The sequence below is a fragment of the Mesoplodon mirus genome, assembly GCF_964341445.2.
Source record: "Mesoplodon mirus genome assembly, chromosome: 2".
NCBI classification, from domain to species: domain Eukaryota; kingdom Metazoa; phylum Chordata; class Mammalia; order Artiodactyla; family Ziphiidae; genus Mesoplodon; species Mesoplodon mirus.
This window is the reverse complement of record NC_138977.1, coordinates 167,457,829-167,476,083: the sequence shown is the minus strand read 5'-3', so window position 1 is coordinate 167,476,083 and position 18,255 is coordinate 167,457,829.

The window sequence follows — 18,255 nt, the reverse complement described above, 5'->3', positions numbered from 1 at the left end:
CTGAGAAACTGCTCCAAAGAGGAAGCGGGGAAGGTCAATATATATGTGATTTTGGTGAAGGGGGAGTACATGCAATCAAGCACATTTTTTTTTTTTGCTGTACGCGGGCCTCTCACTGTTGTGGCCTCTCCCGTTGCGGAGCACAGGCTCCCGACGCGCAGGCGCAGCGGCCATGGCTCACGGGCCCAGCCGCTCCGCGGCATGTGGGATCCTCCCGGACCGGGGCATGAACCCGTGTGCCCTGCATCGGCAGGCGGACTCTCAACCACTGCGCCACCAGGGAAGCCCCAGCACATATTTTTTGTAGAAGGTTTCTGCGGGTTTCACGAAGGTTACTGCTAGTCACGAGGAGCAGACGTCACCATGAAGGATTTTAGTGCTTTTCTAGATATGAGGAGATGCAAGAATTGGGCTCATAAAATCATCTCCTGAAAATATCAACTCTCTGAAGGCCTGTTCTGCCAGTTTTTCCCAGAGCACAGAATGTCTCATTCCTGATCTTCACCCTGAACTCCTTTCAGGGGGTGTTGAAGGTCAGCAGCTGCAGCGGCTCATAATTTGATCCTTGTAGAGGTAGATGGCAACTTGCCAATTTATAGGTGACATTGCATATAACCTTCGCACATCCTCCTGTATACTTAAAATCATTTCTAGATTACTCAGAATGCCTAACACAATGTAAATGCTATGTTAAGTTGTTGCCAGTGAGCAAATTCAAGTTTTGCTTTTTGGAATTTTCTAGAATTTTTTTTTCAAATATTTTTGATCTGCAATTAGTTGAATTTGCAGATGTGGAAACCGCAGCTGACTGTGTTTATTCCTGAGTTAGGCAAACCTGTTTGGGAGGAAGTTCCTGTTTGTATCTCTTTCAGAGCTGACATTCTGTATCTTGAGCTAAGTCATACTCTGTCTTTTCATTCTTAATTTGTTAAAAGTGTTAAATTCACTCTTTTGGGGTTTGCAAGTTCTTCTGTCATGTTCTAATGAAAGTGTTAATGCTTGAAGTGAAATCTGCAAAAATTCAAGAATGAGTGTAAAATTGATTTAATTCCTGAGGCCTAGCTGAAGTCGATTGTCACAAAAATGAAAATTTAGAATTGGAAACTTACATTCTGAAGAAAGAGGGAATTTTGTAAAACCTAGGCACTATCTGAGGGATCAGACATGATTTGTTGATCGCGGCAACTTGGGACCTTGCATTGGGAAAGCTTCTGAGGAGCAGCTCACTGAGGAAGAAAGATGTGAACCACCTTTAGCAATGCCTGCCATTGTAAAACAGCGGAGCTGGAGGCTCAGATTCCTCTCATTTGCCATCTCCACTCTAAATCACAAGCATTTCAAAGGCAGAAGCCTATGGAATTCACCAAAATTGTTACCCCATGATAGGGTGAGAAACTCCATTTTCCTGAATCTGTCCCAGTTTTAACACTGAACACCCCTCTTCCTGGGAAATTCCTCAGTCCCAGGCAAATCTGCCCACACATGCAACAAAACAGACTTACGCAAAATTGTAACAGCTACTACTTATTGAGCATCTTTTTCATTACAGGCGCTTTGCACGTATTGATTCTAGTACACCCACCCTGGGTGGGGACCCATTAATGCCATCATTTTACAGGTAGGAAAACTGAAGCAAAGAAACATGAAAGAAGATGCCCAAGGACCTCCAGCTAACAAGCAACAGAGCAGAGATCCAATCCTAGATGTGACTGACTGCACCATCTGTGCTTTCTCTGCTACACCCATGGATTTGAACTTTTTTTTTCTTTCCTTTTCTTTTTTGGCTGTGCTGCGTGGCTTGCAGGATCTCAGATCCCCAAACAGGGACTGAACTCGGGCCATGGCAGTGAAAGCCCTGAGTCCCAGCCACCAGGCCACGAGGGAACTCCCTGAAATTTTATTCTAAAGAAGATCAAGATAAGTGCAATATATGTTGACTAAGAGGAACAATCAAGCATCAGAGACTGGGAGATGCAAAAAAAATTCCCCAGGAACCAGAGTCCTAGCTGTGCAAGCCAGGGACATACCTGCCTCTCACACCATCCCTCCTTCAGTTATAGGAGAATTCCACCGGCTCACTTGAAAAGGCTACCACGCACTATTGAAGTTAGCCAATTAGAAAGTATTCAGACAAATGACATCAGGAACATACAGCAGGCAGGCCAAGGATTATTCCATTTGGCCGAATGAAAACCTCCCTCCCCGTGTAAGGGAGGTTAATCCAGCCTGTCTTAAGGACTCACTCACCCATGGTTTTGCTGAAGAGAGCAGTTAGAAACATCTGTGGCTAATTTGCACTTTAGTTCAGTTACCTCTGCAGCTGGGTTTGGGGAGTTTGCATTTGCCAAGTGCACCTTCTGAGATTCTTACAAATATTTAAACATGAAAGTTGTTGTCTGGAGTGAGGGGGAAAACCTCCAGGGTGGGCAATTGAATAACTCAACCACTGGGTCTACCTTTCTGCCAACACCCAAGAGGGTCAGTGTTGCTTACCTCTCACTGCAGAACTCAGATAATGAGGTTACAGAATCCCCAGGCTGTATTTTTGAATGGAAAGTATTTTTTAAAAGAGACCAAATTGTCTCCATTAGCAAATTTAATCTCAATAGTCGCTGAGACCAAACATCATTTATTCCCTCCTTTCTTTCAAATACGTGCACAAAGTTGACTCCACTTTTAAAGATCCAGACCAATTACTGTTTTATATTCCTAGGAAAGAGGTTCATGGATAACTTCGGATTTTAAAATGATGCCCAGTTTAAACTGGCTTCTAGCTGTTGCCCTAAAACAGAGGACGACTGATGTAACTGCCATCAAAAATAAATACTGGAAGGCACAGCCCAGAACATTTTTGAAAATGAAGAATAATGAGGGGAACTTGATCCCCAGAGACATCAAAGCAGAGTGTAAAATGGTGTGGCATTGGCGCAGAAGCAGACAAACCGGAGGAAGGGTTCAGAAACACACCAACGTCAATATCTCCATTTATGTTATTTTACATCTATGAGGAAAGGATGAGATTAAATAATATGTAAACAATTGGCTATGAGGGGACCCTCCCTGGGAGTCCAGTGGTTGAGACTCCACCTTCCAGTGTGGGGTGGGGGGTGTGGGTTCGATCCCTGGTCGGGGGACCTGGGATGCCACGTGCCTCGCAGCCAAGGCACCAAAACCTAAAACAGAAGCAGTGTGCTGCAAATTCAATAAAGCCTTTAAAAATGGTCCACATCAAAAAATCTTAAAAAAAGAAAATTGGCTATGCATTTCGAAATCATTATCTTACGTCCTTATCTTAGCCTGTATATGAAATTTTCAGATGAATTAGAGACAAACTAAAAAACAAAAGCACTAGAAGAAAATATTGTTAGGATTGGGAGCTAAAAAACAACCTCTCTTCTCTAAACACAAAGACTAGAAACCACTGTTTTTTTAACAGACATATTTGGAAGGGAATATGCAGTTGTGGTGAAGCATCTGAACTCTGGAGAGTCAGACCTAGGTGCACACCCTGACTTTGACATATACTGGTTAGGTGACCTTGGCAAGTGACTTAACTCCTCTGATTTCCTGTTGTCTTCATCTGTAAAACAAACATGTTAATAGTTCCTACTCAAAAGTTTGTGTTGCAAATTAAATGAAATATTATATGTAAAACACCTGGCACATAGTAAGAAATCAGTTGACATTATAAATTATTTGTGCTAATATTTTTATAGTAAAAACATAAAGTAAGACTCAAGGACATATAAAAATTAGAAAATACAATACAGTGGAAATAAGGTCAGAGTAAGAGCTATGATAATAAGCTTAACTGATTTAAACTCCTCTGTTAAAAGGCAAAACACAAAAGAGAGACAGGCACAAACAGAAGCAATATTCAGTAAGTAAGAAAACATGTATAAGATAAAAATGACTCAGAATGATTACAATTAAAAGGATGGGAAATTATCAGTTATTCATATACAAAAAGAAATCAAGATAGATGTTAATTTTAGACAAGTTAAAATTTGTGGTAAAAAATATTAAATTTTATATTGACCATGTTCCAAGCAACAAAGCATCAAAATACAAAGCAAAAGACTTCTAGAACTCAAGAATTTGACTAAAGCACAATGGCAACATATTACGTTAGTTTTTCACAGATTTAACGAGAAAAAAATGGGAATGGGACATAGAGAATTAATGTAATTAGGTTGAAATAATAGGTATATATTTATCTTTAGACAGGTTAGTTAACGAGTATGCCACATTTTAATGTAATATATACAAAACATTCTCAATAATAGGTCCAAAAAAAAAAAAAAAACCCATTCACTAGTGCAGTAATTTGTACAGGTTGCATGCTTTGATCATAATATAATACAAAAGTGTTTAACAGAAACTTAGACAAATATTCTCACCACTTAAAATTTTTTAAAGTTCTCCTAAATAAGTGTTGGGTCAAAGAAAAATATAGATAATATGTACGTGCTATTTTGAAATAAGGATATTGAAACCATTGCTTATAAAACAAATGGATTTTTTTTCCTTTCCATTCTCTTGTTATTGCTGTGATTTCTGTACACTGATGTCTCAATTTGACAACTTTACTGAATTTTCTCATTAATTCTAATAGTTTCTCATTCCATTCCCTTGTGCTTTTTAAAGGATATAATCAATTTGTCTGTAAATATTAATAATGTTACTCCTCCTTTCCAATAGATATCTTTGTTTTCATTTCTTTGCTTAATGCACTAGATAAAATTTAAACTATGTTAAATAATGATGGTGGTAACAGGCATTTTTGTATTACTCCTGGTTTCAGTGAAATTAATTCTAGTGTGTTTCTTCATTCAGTATGATACTATCAATTCTATAATATGTAAAGAAAACAAACTTTTAAGACTTTCTAATATTTTTTATTTAATCACTGATGGAAGTTAAATTTTAGCAAATGCCATTTCGTCAACTCAGTATACCATCAAGTGTACTTTTCTTTTTGTGCTATTAATGAGATATATCTTATTGATTTATTTCCTAACTTTGCTAGGTTAAACTCAACTTGGTCATGGTAAGTTATTCTCTTAATATGCTGTTACATTATATTTGTTATTATTTCATTTATGCTGAATACATCTGTTTTCTGAGTGGAACTGGGCTATTGCTTTCCTACTTTGTTCTATTCTGGGCTATTATGCTATCAGAATTGCACTATCTGTGTAGAATGAACTTGAAAGTGTCCTGTCCTTTCTGGATTCTGTAATAGTTTATATAGTTTTGGTATAACCATATGACCCCATAGTGCTCTTGAAGGCACTATTATGATTTTTCTTCAGAGATGTGAGTCCATTTCAAATTGATATAAAAATTACTTAATTTCTGTTGTTATTTTAAGTATTTTCTATTTTGTTTTTCTTATCTTTGTTTAACTGTGCTTTGGGGATTCATTGAGTTGAAGCTTGACTTTTTAATTGTCATTCTTTGTTGCTTAATAATGATACAATTCTAAACTAAGAATGTCTCTCTAGTTACAGTGTTTGAGGGTCCCTAAAATTTTTATAAGGATTTACATTCTCACCATTATTCTTCCTATCATTTTCATTCAGCATTTTAAAATTTGCGTCTATGTTAAAATGAGGATAATTGGAAATTAACTGAATCAATACAAGTGAAACAAAATACTTGGAAAGGTATCAGGCACATAATAAGAATACAATAAATTTAGCCATTCTTAAAGTTTTAGCTAATCAAACAATATGACACCACAGTTCCATTGAAATTCAACAGGATCCAATCCCAGAAGCTATTATTTACTTATTTGTTTATTAATTTATTTATTTATATTATGTTTTGGGCCACCGCTTGTGGGATCTCACTTCCCTGACAAGGGACTGAACCCAGGCCATGGCAGTGAAAGGCTGGAATCCAAAACACTAGGCCACCAGGAAATTCCCAGCCCAGGAGCTATTTATTAAGTGACCAGATCCAGCATTCATGAAAGCATATGTTTCCATGGGTGATACATGCTATGTATAGGCCCATTCATAATGAAATAGAAAATAACAGTTGTACCTATTAGGAAAAATACAGAATTACCATTTTCTTTAACAACAGGTTTGCTGAGATATAATTCACATAGCATACAATTCAGGTTTTTAGTACATTCACAGAACTGTGCAATCATAATCTATTTTAGAACATTTTCGTCACACTCTCCAAAAACCCCATATCCATTAGCAATCACTCCCCATTTCTCCCAACCACCCCACTACCAGCTGTAGGTCATCACTAATCCACTTTCTGTCTCTATAAATTTGCCTATTGTGGACATTTCATATAAATGGAGTCATGTATAATATGTGGTTTTTGTGACTGGCTTCTCTCACATAGTGTGCTTTCAAGGTTCATTCACATCATAGCGTTGTATCAGTATTTCATTCCTTTTTGTAGTCAACTAATATTCCATTTTGTGGATATACATATTACTAAATCATGCATTAATTAACGAACATTTGGGTTGTTTCCATGTTTGGCTATTGTAAATAATGCTGCTTTAACCATATATTTGCAAGTTTTTTGTGTGGATATACATTTTAATTTCTCTTGGGTATATACTTAGGAATGGAATTAATGGGTCATATGGTAACTCTGTTTAATCTTTAAGGAACTTCCAAACTGTTTTCCAAAGTGACCACACAATTTTACATTCCCACTAGCAGTGTATGACAGTTCCAACTTCTCCACATCCTCACGAACACTTGTTATTATCTATCTTTTTGATTATAGCCATCCTTGCCAGTATAAAGTGTTATCTCATTGTGGTTTCAATTTGCATTTCTCTGATGGCTAATGATATTGAGCTATTCTTGTGCTTATGATCATATGTAGAAATTATTATCTAGTCCAAGTTCACAAAGATTTATCCCTATGTTTTTTCCTAAGAGTTTGGTAGTTCTAGCACTTACATTTAAGTCTTTGATCCATTTTGAGTTAACTTCTGTATATGGCGTGAGGTAGGGGTCCAACTTCATTCTTTTACATGTGGATATCCAGTTGTCCCAGAACCATTTGTTAAAGACACTGTTCTTTTCCTCATTAAATTATCTTGGCATCCTTGTTTAAAATCAATCGGCCATAAATGTGAGAGGTATTTGTTTTTGTTTTGTTTTATTTTCTGAACTCAATTCTATTCCACTGATCTGTATATTTATCTTTCTGCCAGCACCCTTCACACTGTTTTGTAGTTTTGTAGTAAGTTTTGAAACCAGGAAATGTGAACCCTCCAACTTTGTGTTTCTTTTATACAACTGTTTTGACTATTCTAGGTCCTTTGCATTTTCACATGTCAGTTTCTGCAAAGAAAGCAGCTGGAATTCTGATGGGGATTGTGTTGAGTCTGTAGATCAACTTGGAGAGAATTGCCATATTAACAATATTATCAAATTTTTTTTCTGGTGAAAATCCAGAGCAATCAACTGAGAGCATCTTCAACAGATCACTAAGTTGGCCAGGTACACTATAAATATAAAAATTAATACCTTTCATATATGTCAAAAAATAAATAGAATGAACAAAAGTAAAAATACATATAAAATACCTAGGAGTAATCTTAATTTTAGTACAAAATCTATATGAGAAAATAACAAAACTCTCCTAAGTTATAGAAAAAGAACACAGAGCAACGGAGGAATCTCTTATACACAAAGACTAGAGACATACCTGGGTTTAAGTCCTGACTCAGCTTCTAATCAGCTATGTGATTTTGGGAAAGACATCTAATTTCTCTAGGGTTTATTTGTCAAAGGAGTCCCATAATAGTACCTATCCCATAAGATTATTTTGAGAATCAAATGCGATAATATATATGCAGCACTTTTGAGACATCAAAAATACTCATTAAACACAAAATACTATTAAGATTATGTTTATACAAAGAGGTAAGTTCATCTCAAATTAACATAAATATTCAATCAAAGTCCCAAAATAATTTTTTGTGATAAACATCATTCTCAATTTCTTTAAGAAATACATACAGAGTGAAGTAAGTCAGAAAGAGAAAAACAAATATTGTATACTAATGCATATATGTGGAACCTAGAAAAATGGTACAGATGAACTGGTTTGCAGTGCAGAAATACAGACACAGATGTAGAGAACAAACATATGGACACCAAGGTGGGGGGGCGGAAAGCAGGATGTGTGTGTGTGTGTGATGAATTGTGAGATTGGGATTGACATGTATATACCAATATGTATAAAATAGATAACTAGCAAGAACCTGCTGTATAAAAAAATAAATTAAATTAAATTCAAAAAAAAGAAAGAGAAAAACAAATATCATATATTAATGCATATATATGGAATCTAGAGAAATGGTACCGATGAACCCATTTGCAGGGCAGGAAAAGAGATGCGGATGTAGAGAACGGACCTGTGGACACTGTGGGAGAAGGGGAGGGTGGGACGAATTGAGAGAGTAGCATTGACATATATACACTACCATGTGTAAAATAGATAGCTAGTGGGAAGCTGCTGTATAGCACAGGGACCTCAGCTCGGTGCTCTGTGATGACCTAGAGGGGTGAGATGGGAGGGAGGCTCAAGAGGGAAGGGGTATATGTATACATACAGCTGATTCACTTTGTTGTACAGCAGAAACTCACATACCGTAGAGCAATTACACTTCAATAAAAAAATTTTTAAAAAACCAAATACAATCAGGCACAATTGCTAAAAACCTTTTTTAAATAAGAGCAATTGGTGAAGAGAGATTTTTTCCTATTTAAATGCATTATAAAGCATCAATAATTCATAAAACATTATAATTACAACAATCAACAGACTGTTAAACCAAAATAGATAGCTTAAGAATCAAACTCCAGTATATTTAAGGATTTCACTAATGACATCACAAATCCATAGACAAAGAAAAATTATTTGATAAATGATATTTGCAAAATTAGCTAACTATGGAAACAGGACGTGATTGCATATACTCAGCACTCACAAGAGAAAAAATTAAATTCCCAAATGGAACAGGGAGCTAAATGTATAAAACAAAAACATAAAATAAGAAAAAAGATAGTTGCATTTGTCTGATCTGACACTATAGACTGACTTTCCAAGTATAAAACCAATAGAGAAAATTTTATGAAGAAAATCATCTGATTTTCTATTGTAAAAATTTAAAACATCTTCATAACATGAAAATCAAAAGGAAATCAACTGGGAGAATTAAGTATCATAAATCTACCAGGCAAATGGTTACTATTGTTGTTAAAATAAAAGCATTTATGAATTCAAAAATGATAAAACTTTAAGAGAAAAAGAGACAAAGGATAAGATAAAGTTTATCAAACTATGAATCATTAATAGACATATGACAAATGTTCAACCCACTGGTAATCAAAGAAATATGAATTCTAACTACAGCCATCTCCCCGTGTCTTAGATGTCAGGTGCAGTCACCTAATTAGACTCAAACTCCCAGTTTTACAGCCTGAGGAATTCCAGTGCACTCCCCACCACTTCCATGAGCCGTAAGCATCCCTGTGTCATGGCTCAGCACAGTCTTTCTGTATCTGCATGTGCATCTGCTCCCTCTCTCACCCTGTAACTGGCTTGAATTGTCTTCTAGTCTTGCAGCATCCCCCTTTCTTCTAGTAACAATGGTCTATTACCTTTACTTCTTAATTGGTTGAAATATTGGTAGGACTGTATATCAAGGTGCTCGGCTCTCCTCTAGCCAAGGATGTGGCTTGTGATCCATACAAATCATTCAGAATATTTCATCCAGTGAATCAATTTGAGGGAGAAAGAAAATAAGTAAATAATCTTAGGTGGCGATGGGGGCCACCAAGAACACAAAACAAGAGAGTGGGCTAAAACCTACCTTCAGCTTCCCTAGGCATGGGGCCAAGGTCACATTAAGACAGGCTTGCCCTGGGTGACCTCTACAATAAAAATATGAATGGCACCTCAGTTCCATTGAAGTCCAGCAGGACCCAATTCTAGGAGAAATTCATGAAGTGACAAAGTCCAGTGCTCCTGAAAGTTGATGTTCCCTTGTATGATAAATACATTATCTCTGGCCATGAGTTTTACCTTCAAATGCTCAAGAAAATGTTTACAAGGGTAGCCTCTTCCCTTCCAACTCTATTCTGAAACTGGCCCTTATAATTTGTTGTAAGAATTCAGATTGTACCTAACACAATCTTTATTTTTGTTGTATTGTTCAGAGAGGAATGATTGTCTCTTTTGAGTATTAATCTTTTATTGTTTCCATGGATACCTGATTCACTCAGAAATGAAGCAGGGGGAAATAAGGGACTCAGAAGCCAGAGAATCTATATTTGGTTCCTGATGGATGGAAAATCTGAGGCTCAGGGAGGGGAAGTTGTAAACCCCATTTCAGTGGGCGTGAATTGGTTAAACAATAAAACCCCAGCTCCTGTGTTTGGGAAAGAGGGAAACACGTTTAATCATTTTTACAGCCGACATAATAACATCTGCATTTCTTGTCAATGGAAGAATCCATTTTCAGAGCACACCCCAATCAAAGGGATGCTCTCATTGCTGAGAGGAGTGAAATATAAACCCACTGCCAACCAGACTCCAAAGGAAAAAAGGCAGCTATAGACACTCTAGGAGATGGGCAGGTCCATGTGAAAGCACAGGGCTCCCCTTCCTGGGACAATGCCTTTTCAGAAATATTTTCCACTAAGTGCCTGTATTTAAAGTCTTATTTTTGAACAATAGTATGCAGAAAACAAGATTTTGCTCTGCAATCCCACATTACGTCAATAATCAAGGAAAAGCACACACCCTGACAACTGACCTCAGGCAGAAGCTCAGGGGACAAACTGGTGAGAACCAGGAGGACCTGAGTAAAGAGGAACTGGGACCAGGACAAATGCAGACAGTTCTTTTATTCACAATTGGCCCAGTTCCTTATACTAAAAAAGTAGAAAAGTCATATCAAAATCCCTTTGCATTTTGCTGTGTATTCTGAATATCCTGATGGTTAAGGCAAAGAGAGAATTATGAATGATGATTCTTATATGTTGGAGTGGGAGGGGTCCCAGTCCATAAAAGGAACCACATTTCTGACCAAGTTTGGAATCAATTTAGAGTTGGATATAGGTTACATTATATGGATATCAGCCGATTACCTCATTATGGACAATGCTGATGTAGAGAATATGGCTTATATTTGCAGGCATGCAGCCTTCATAGACTAAATTAGGAAGATATAGCCAGCCAGTCAGAGGTGGCCCTGCAGCCCAGAAGGCTTCCTGGAAAAACCTGCTTTACCACACGATAGCACACCAAGCTAGCAGAATGTGTGCTTCCTTCACAAGAGCAAGGAGAGGGGAGAAGTCTGCATCTAGTTTCTCTTCTCAAAACCATCCATCCAGTAAGACACTCCACTGCCCAGGCAGGAGGGTTGAGAGAAGTCAAGAGCATTAACCTAGTGGATTTCCTTCCACAAGGAGTGGGACAGACAAATCCACTACCCCCCACTCCATCATTAGGGTCCAAAGATTAAAAAAAAAGTTTCTTAGGAAAGCCAATTCTCTTTTCACTAAGACTTACATTCCCAATACCATGATCTGAACTTCCTTTTCAAAGCACTGTATACCTTCTATGTCCTTCAAGACCAGTACCCTCATGCTGATAACAACAACCAAAATGATCCCTGAGATTCATTCAGAGAATTTGAATGGTTACTCCCCACAGAAGAGGGAATATGTCTTTTAATACAGGACTGTGTTGGTTACAAAGGAATGAACTACTAATAGTGAAGTTTGGAAGGTCACAGTATTGGGGAGGGATAGAGAAGGAGAAAACCTCAAAACCCATGTTGTATTCTGCCCTTTGAGTTCAGCTATGGGATTCCAATTCTTCAAATTCGTGAGCTAAGAATAAGAACTTAACTTCCATTTATTGAGTGCATGCTCTTCTCCAGGCTCCATTATAATAGTACTCACTCTCTTCTTATAAAAGTCACCTAAGACATTGACCCAGGAAAATAGTCCTTGTGACAGCATCACAGCAGGAGATATAGGCCATGGGACAGACTTTAATTCTCCAAAGTCCAGGTTCTTTGTAATAGGTGACATGTAGATCTCCAGAAAGGTTTGAGGAGCAATGTGTGTTGAACGCTTAAAGTTTCAAATTCTCTCCAACATTTTCTTCATTTCTGGATACCTTGCTAACCAAATACCAGTAACCATGAAAATTGCTCCTAGGCCAAATTATCTGTCAAGAAGATGGTGACTGTGTTTTAAGTCAAGTTCAACTCAACAATTCATTTCGAAAATTGTTTTTGAAATTGCTGTAACGTGCAGGGCTTTGAAAAAAGTGGGTCTTGCCTTCTAGGAGTGTTCAATCTTCTCAGGATTTTAGAGACATCCTTAAACCACCCCCAACTACCATTCAACAGAAGGCAGGCTGAAGGCTATAATATTAGAGAAGAGAGTAGGTGTGCTATGGAAACACAAGGGGAAAGAAGTGTTTATTCTACCTGGAGAAGAGATGAGTTTTTTTGTTTTTTTGTTTTTTTTTTCCAGTACGCAGGCCTCTCACTGTTGTGGCCTCTCCCGTTGCAGAGCACAGGCTCCGGATGCGCAGGCTCAGCGGCCATGGCTCACGGGCCCAGCCACTCCGCGGCATGTGGGATATTCCCGGACCGGGGCACGAACCCGTGTCCCCTGCATCGGCAGGCGGACTCTCAACCACTGCGCCACCAGGGTAGCCCAAGAGATGAGTTTTGAATGAAGCCTTGATGTAAGGTCAGGAATTGAATAGAATCGAGGTTGTGGTTCATCTTGTACCTAAGTGCATGGCTGGTGAAGACAGGGTTAATTTAAAAAGAGAGCATTAAACTTCTGGGGGCATGCCACTTTCTTTTCTGTACTCTATGATCTAATCCTGCCTGGAACTTCTAAGCACAAGGGTCAGTAAGGAGCCTAAACTATCCACTGTCTTTTTCTGACTTCTCTACGGTGATTGCTCAGAGATACTACATCACATTTTCCAGTCACATCCAATACATGGGCTAGAGGCAAGGCGAGAAGCCTGGATCAGAATTTCTCTAGGTCAAGGATTTATCTCCTAAGGTCACTAAGCTCCAAACTCTGAACTAGTCAATAAGGGTGAAATTCCTTTGAGACCCAAGGTCATGCACAGTTGACCTTTGGAAATGGAGGTTTATTGCAAGGAATTGGGTATGGCACAGAAAGCCCCACCTTCACACGGCTAACTCATATGCATAGCTCATTTCTTGGTTCATACCACACTTTGTCCAGAAGCTTCCCTTTCACCACCAAACCAATTTTGTTCCCCTTCCCTATGCTTTCATATCACTCAGAGCTTACTTCCATCCCAGAATGTACATTCTGCTTTGCAGTTGTCTTTTTACACTCTTCCTCCCTGTCTGGAAGGGAGTATACTCTATGGTGGTAAAGACTATTTCATGGTTGGTCATATGCCTAGTGTCTAGCAAAGCAATTGTCCATAGTAGACATTTTAATGAACACATGAGTGAAAGAATGAGTCAACCATACAGTACAGTTCTAGCAACTTTGACACTGGAGGCTGCAGTAGAGTCAACAGAAAACCAAGGAAGAAATTTATCACTGCTTCAGAAAGAAATCTTGAATGAGGTACCTTCTTTTATTCCTCTCAAATTTATATTTCTTCAAAGTTAGGTCAGTTGATGTTGCCACCTCTCAGCATGGAGCATCCCTGCTAGCTAGAGTTCACCCCAGTCACCCTGGAGGTGGCTGGCCAACCCACAGCCAATCTTTAGGTCAGTCACTTTTCACTTATGTGTTAATGCATTGTTTGGGCAACAGGTCACAAGTCTTAGCAGTTTATTTAAAAGACAAATGTTTAGAAGCACTTTCCTGAGCAAGGTCCAGTGAATGCAGAAAGTTTAAAGACTCTACCGTCAGCTTATCTCAACTAGACTCAAAAGTAGTTTCCAACCGGCTGCATGGACACAGGACACAAACTGAAACACACACACAGAAGCTTGACAAGTTTCAAGCCTTTAGGGGCTGCAGGGATTCCTTAAGCTGGAGCCTTCAGTGGGCTCCAATGGAGATGGCTAGAGTGACCATCCAGGACAGTAGGGCTCCTGCAAGACTGGAGAACCAAAATCAGAGTGACTCAGTGAGAAAATGTATCTCTGCAACAATGTTTTTTCCTGTTAACAATGGAATGCACATTGTTTTCCCTTAGAGAAAAGCGTGGCCTGGACAACATTGCAATCCAGGCTGTAATTTTCAGGATTTAAAATGCTAATAATCATTCTGTATTAGATTTGCATAAGCACACTTAAAGGGTCTTCCTTATTAAACTTTTAAGATTAGTATTAGCATTTTAATTTCTGAAAGATTTATTACATGATATTATGCCTCCCTTATCAGTAAACAAACACAGTTAGAAATGGAAACACTCCTATATTTGAGATTCACCAAGTTTGATGTGAACAACAACAGAAAACCTCAATAGAGAAGAGTCATCATTTCTAAGAAGTTTCAAGATGCCCCCGCTTCCCTGTCTGAAAGTTATTACTTGGCTCTGAGGCATTCTGGGAGAATTTGTCAATGGGCCCCCTTGTTTGGGCCCTGATCAGGAACTCAGCTCGTGGCCCAGGTAAATCTCACCCTCAGGTATAAACAATGCTGGGACCAGTATTTGCAGTCCCACGAGGACTAGCAGATGAAAAAGCTGCCAGGGACATTGTATGAGGGTCTTTTACAAGAAAGATTATCCAAGGCCTCTGTCCAGGACTTTGCTCCTCCAGGGAGACTTCCTGGGCCAAAATCCACAGTGCTCTCTCTCCAGGGAACTTTGACGATATTTATTACACACAGTTAAATGCTCACTGAACCACAGACAGTCAGAGCTGGAGAGGATCTCAGGACATCTATCTAGACCATGGTCCCCATATCACTGCCCACAGGCAAAGTGACCTGCAGATGTACTTTGTTTGGATGCATAATGCTTTGGAAAATATTTAATCAGTCAGCAGCACTTAGAACTAGAAAAAATTTTCATTTAAAAAAAATATGGACTTCTTGATTGTCTTGAAAAATAAGAAGCTCTTACAATGCCAGGCATTTTGGTTATTAAACTACAGGCTCTCTGCTCCAAGCTCATCCTCATAATCTCCAAGCTCAGTGTCATAATCTGGTTTATGACACTGGCACTGGGGCTCTGCAAACATTTCTCTTTTGCCAGCTGGTTCCCTGTTAGGCTCTGCCAATAATAGGCATTAGAGAAAGAGAGAGAGTCTGGAAGGCTGGACACATACATCCCTGGTCCTTCCTCTTCCTGTCATTGTCACCCCAGCAACAGTGTCTTACCCTGGCAGGGCAGGATTTTCCAGTCCATGGTTTTTCCACACCCTCCAAACCAGGGTAGTTGTACCACTCACTGAGATTCAAGCTCCAGCCAGCCCACATCCCCTCCTTGGAGGTCTGGGCCCCAATGCCATGGAGCCCTTGCTCCTAGCTTCTAGATTAGTGCTGTCCAAGAGAAGGATAACAAGAGCCACAAATGTGAGTCACACATGTAATTTTAAATTTTCTAGTCACTACTTCAAAAATGATAAAAATAAACAGGAGCAATTAATTTTAGTAGTTAGTATGACTCATCTAAATTTATCCAAAATATCTCAATATATAATCAATATTAAAAGCATCATTAAGAAGGTAATTTATGGGGCTTCCCTGGTGGCGCAGTGGTTGGGGGTCTGCCTGCCGATGCAGGGGATGTGGGTTCATGCCCCAGTCCGGGAAGATCCCACATGCCGCAGAGCAGCTGGACCCGTGGGCCGTGGCGCTGGGCCTGCACGTCCAGAGCCTATGCTCTGCAACGGGAGGGGTCACAGCAGTGAGAGGCCCGCGTACAGCAAAAAAAAAAAAAAAAGATAATTTACATCCTTTTTTACATACAGTGACTTTGAATCCAGGATGTATTGATATTTTACACTTAGAGCATTTCACAATTCAGACTGGCTACATTTTAAGCCCTCAAAAGCCAAATGGAGCTGGTGGCTACCATACTGGATATCACCACCCCAGGCTCTAAGAACCCTGTTCTCTCTTTCCAGTGCTGCAGTATAGCAGCTTCCTGCAATTATTAGCTCAGCATTGTCTCAATGTGCTCCTTAGGCCTTTTCAACCCCCTAGTCTCTGTTTAACCATTTCTTATAATTCTCCACATTAAAATGAATGATGTATTTCAGGTTTCCTGATAGATCCTGACCAATGCAGTACTTGAATGAACAATTGCTGAGTAGCAGCTGCCCTCTGGTGAGTCCAGGACTCACCCTTTTATCCCAGAACGCCCTCTCCCCAATTGTGAGGTTGAATAGCAAGTGGGTTGTTATTTACCATTCTTCTGTTGGTAGAATTATGAAGAAAATGATGTTTCCAACAAATAGTCTCGCTTCCAAAATTTGGAAAATAAATGAAGGAACTAACTTTATGTGTCAAATAAAATGTGAGTGGTCTTTTTTCCCACAGGAAGTAAAGATTCTTCCTATAGATTTAATCTGTAAACGATAGCAATGTTCCTTTCCCAGTACCTTCACTCAAACACACTGTTTTCCTGGGCCCTCTGGGCATTTGGGCCTGCAGTCCCAGTTCCAGACTATTCTGGTTATGAGCTCTCAGAGGATGGATTATACCTCCCGGAGACAGCCAGGGACTTCCTGACTGATGATGAACCTGGCGGTTGATCATGTCACAGGTGAGGCTGAGGATGAGGAATGGTAACTGTGATGACGGTTTAGAATTTACAAAGTGCCTTTGCATTAATTATCTCATTAGCCAGATATGTGCCCATTGCTTTCCTACAGCCTTGCTTCTCACTCCACAGCCCAGCCTACAAGACTCCTGGCCTTTGCAACATAGGCTGCCCCAGTGCAGTAGTTAGGAGTGAGGACCCTGAAACCAGAAAACCTGGGTTGGAACTCTGGTCTAACTTTCTAGGGACAAGTTCCTTAACTTCATCTTTGTGCCTTGACAGCCACATCTAAAAATTGGGGATAATAACTGTGTTGACCTCATTGTGTTTGTGTGAGAATTCAATGTGTTAAAGCATGCTCACAACAGTACCACTGTGCTTGGCATATAGTAAATGTTCAATAAATATTTGGTGGTAGCAGCCGCAACAGCACCACTTTCTGGACTATTAGACCAGTAGGTAGAGATTAAGAATATGAACTTGAATTCAGATAAAGCAGTGTGCAAATCTTCAGTCCTTCACTTACCAGCGGCGCTGTCTTCAGCAAACTGCTTAACCTCTCTAAGTCTCAGTTTTCTCACCTATAAAATCATAATGTAGGCCTTCAAGGGTTTTGTGGAGAATAAAATAAAGTAATACATGATGCATACTATTGGGTATAAGGGCTAAAAAGAATGCATGTTATCTAAACAAGACGAAAAGACAACCCTCAGAATGGGAGAAAATATTTGCAAATGAAGCAACTGACAAAGGATTAATCTCCAAAATTTACAAGCAGATCATGCAGCTAAATATCAAAAAAACAAACAACCCAATCCAAAAATGGGCAGAAAACCTAAATAGACATTTCTCCAAAGAAGATATACAGATTGCCAACAAACACATGAAAGAATGCTCAACATCATTAATCATTAGAGAAATGCAAATCAAGACTACAATGAGATATCATCTCACACCAGTCAGAATGACCATCATCAAAAAATCTACAAACAATAAATGCTGGAGAGGGTGTGGAGAAAAGAGAACCCTCTTGCACTGTTGGTGGGAATGTAAATTGATACAGCCACTATGGAGAACAGTACGGAGGTTCCTTAAAAAACTAAAAATAGAACTACCATACGACCCAGCAATCCCACTACTGGGCATATACCCTGAGAAAACCATAATTCAAAAAGAGGCATGTACCAAAATGTTCATTGCAGCTCTATTTACAATAGCCAGGACATGGAAGCAACCTAAGTGTCCATCAACAGATGAATGGATAAAGATGTGGCACATATATACCACATGCATATGTGGGTGGATGGATGGAATATTACTCAGCTATAAAAAGAAACGAAATTGAGTTATTTGTAGTGAGGTGGATGGACCTAGAGTCTGTCATACAGAGTGAAGTAAGTCAGAAAGAGAAAAACAAATACCGTATGCTAACACATATATATGGAATCTTAAAAAAAAAATAAAAGGTCATGAAGAACCTAGGGGCAAGACGGGAATAAAGATGCAGACCTA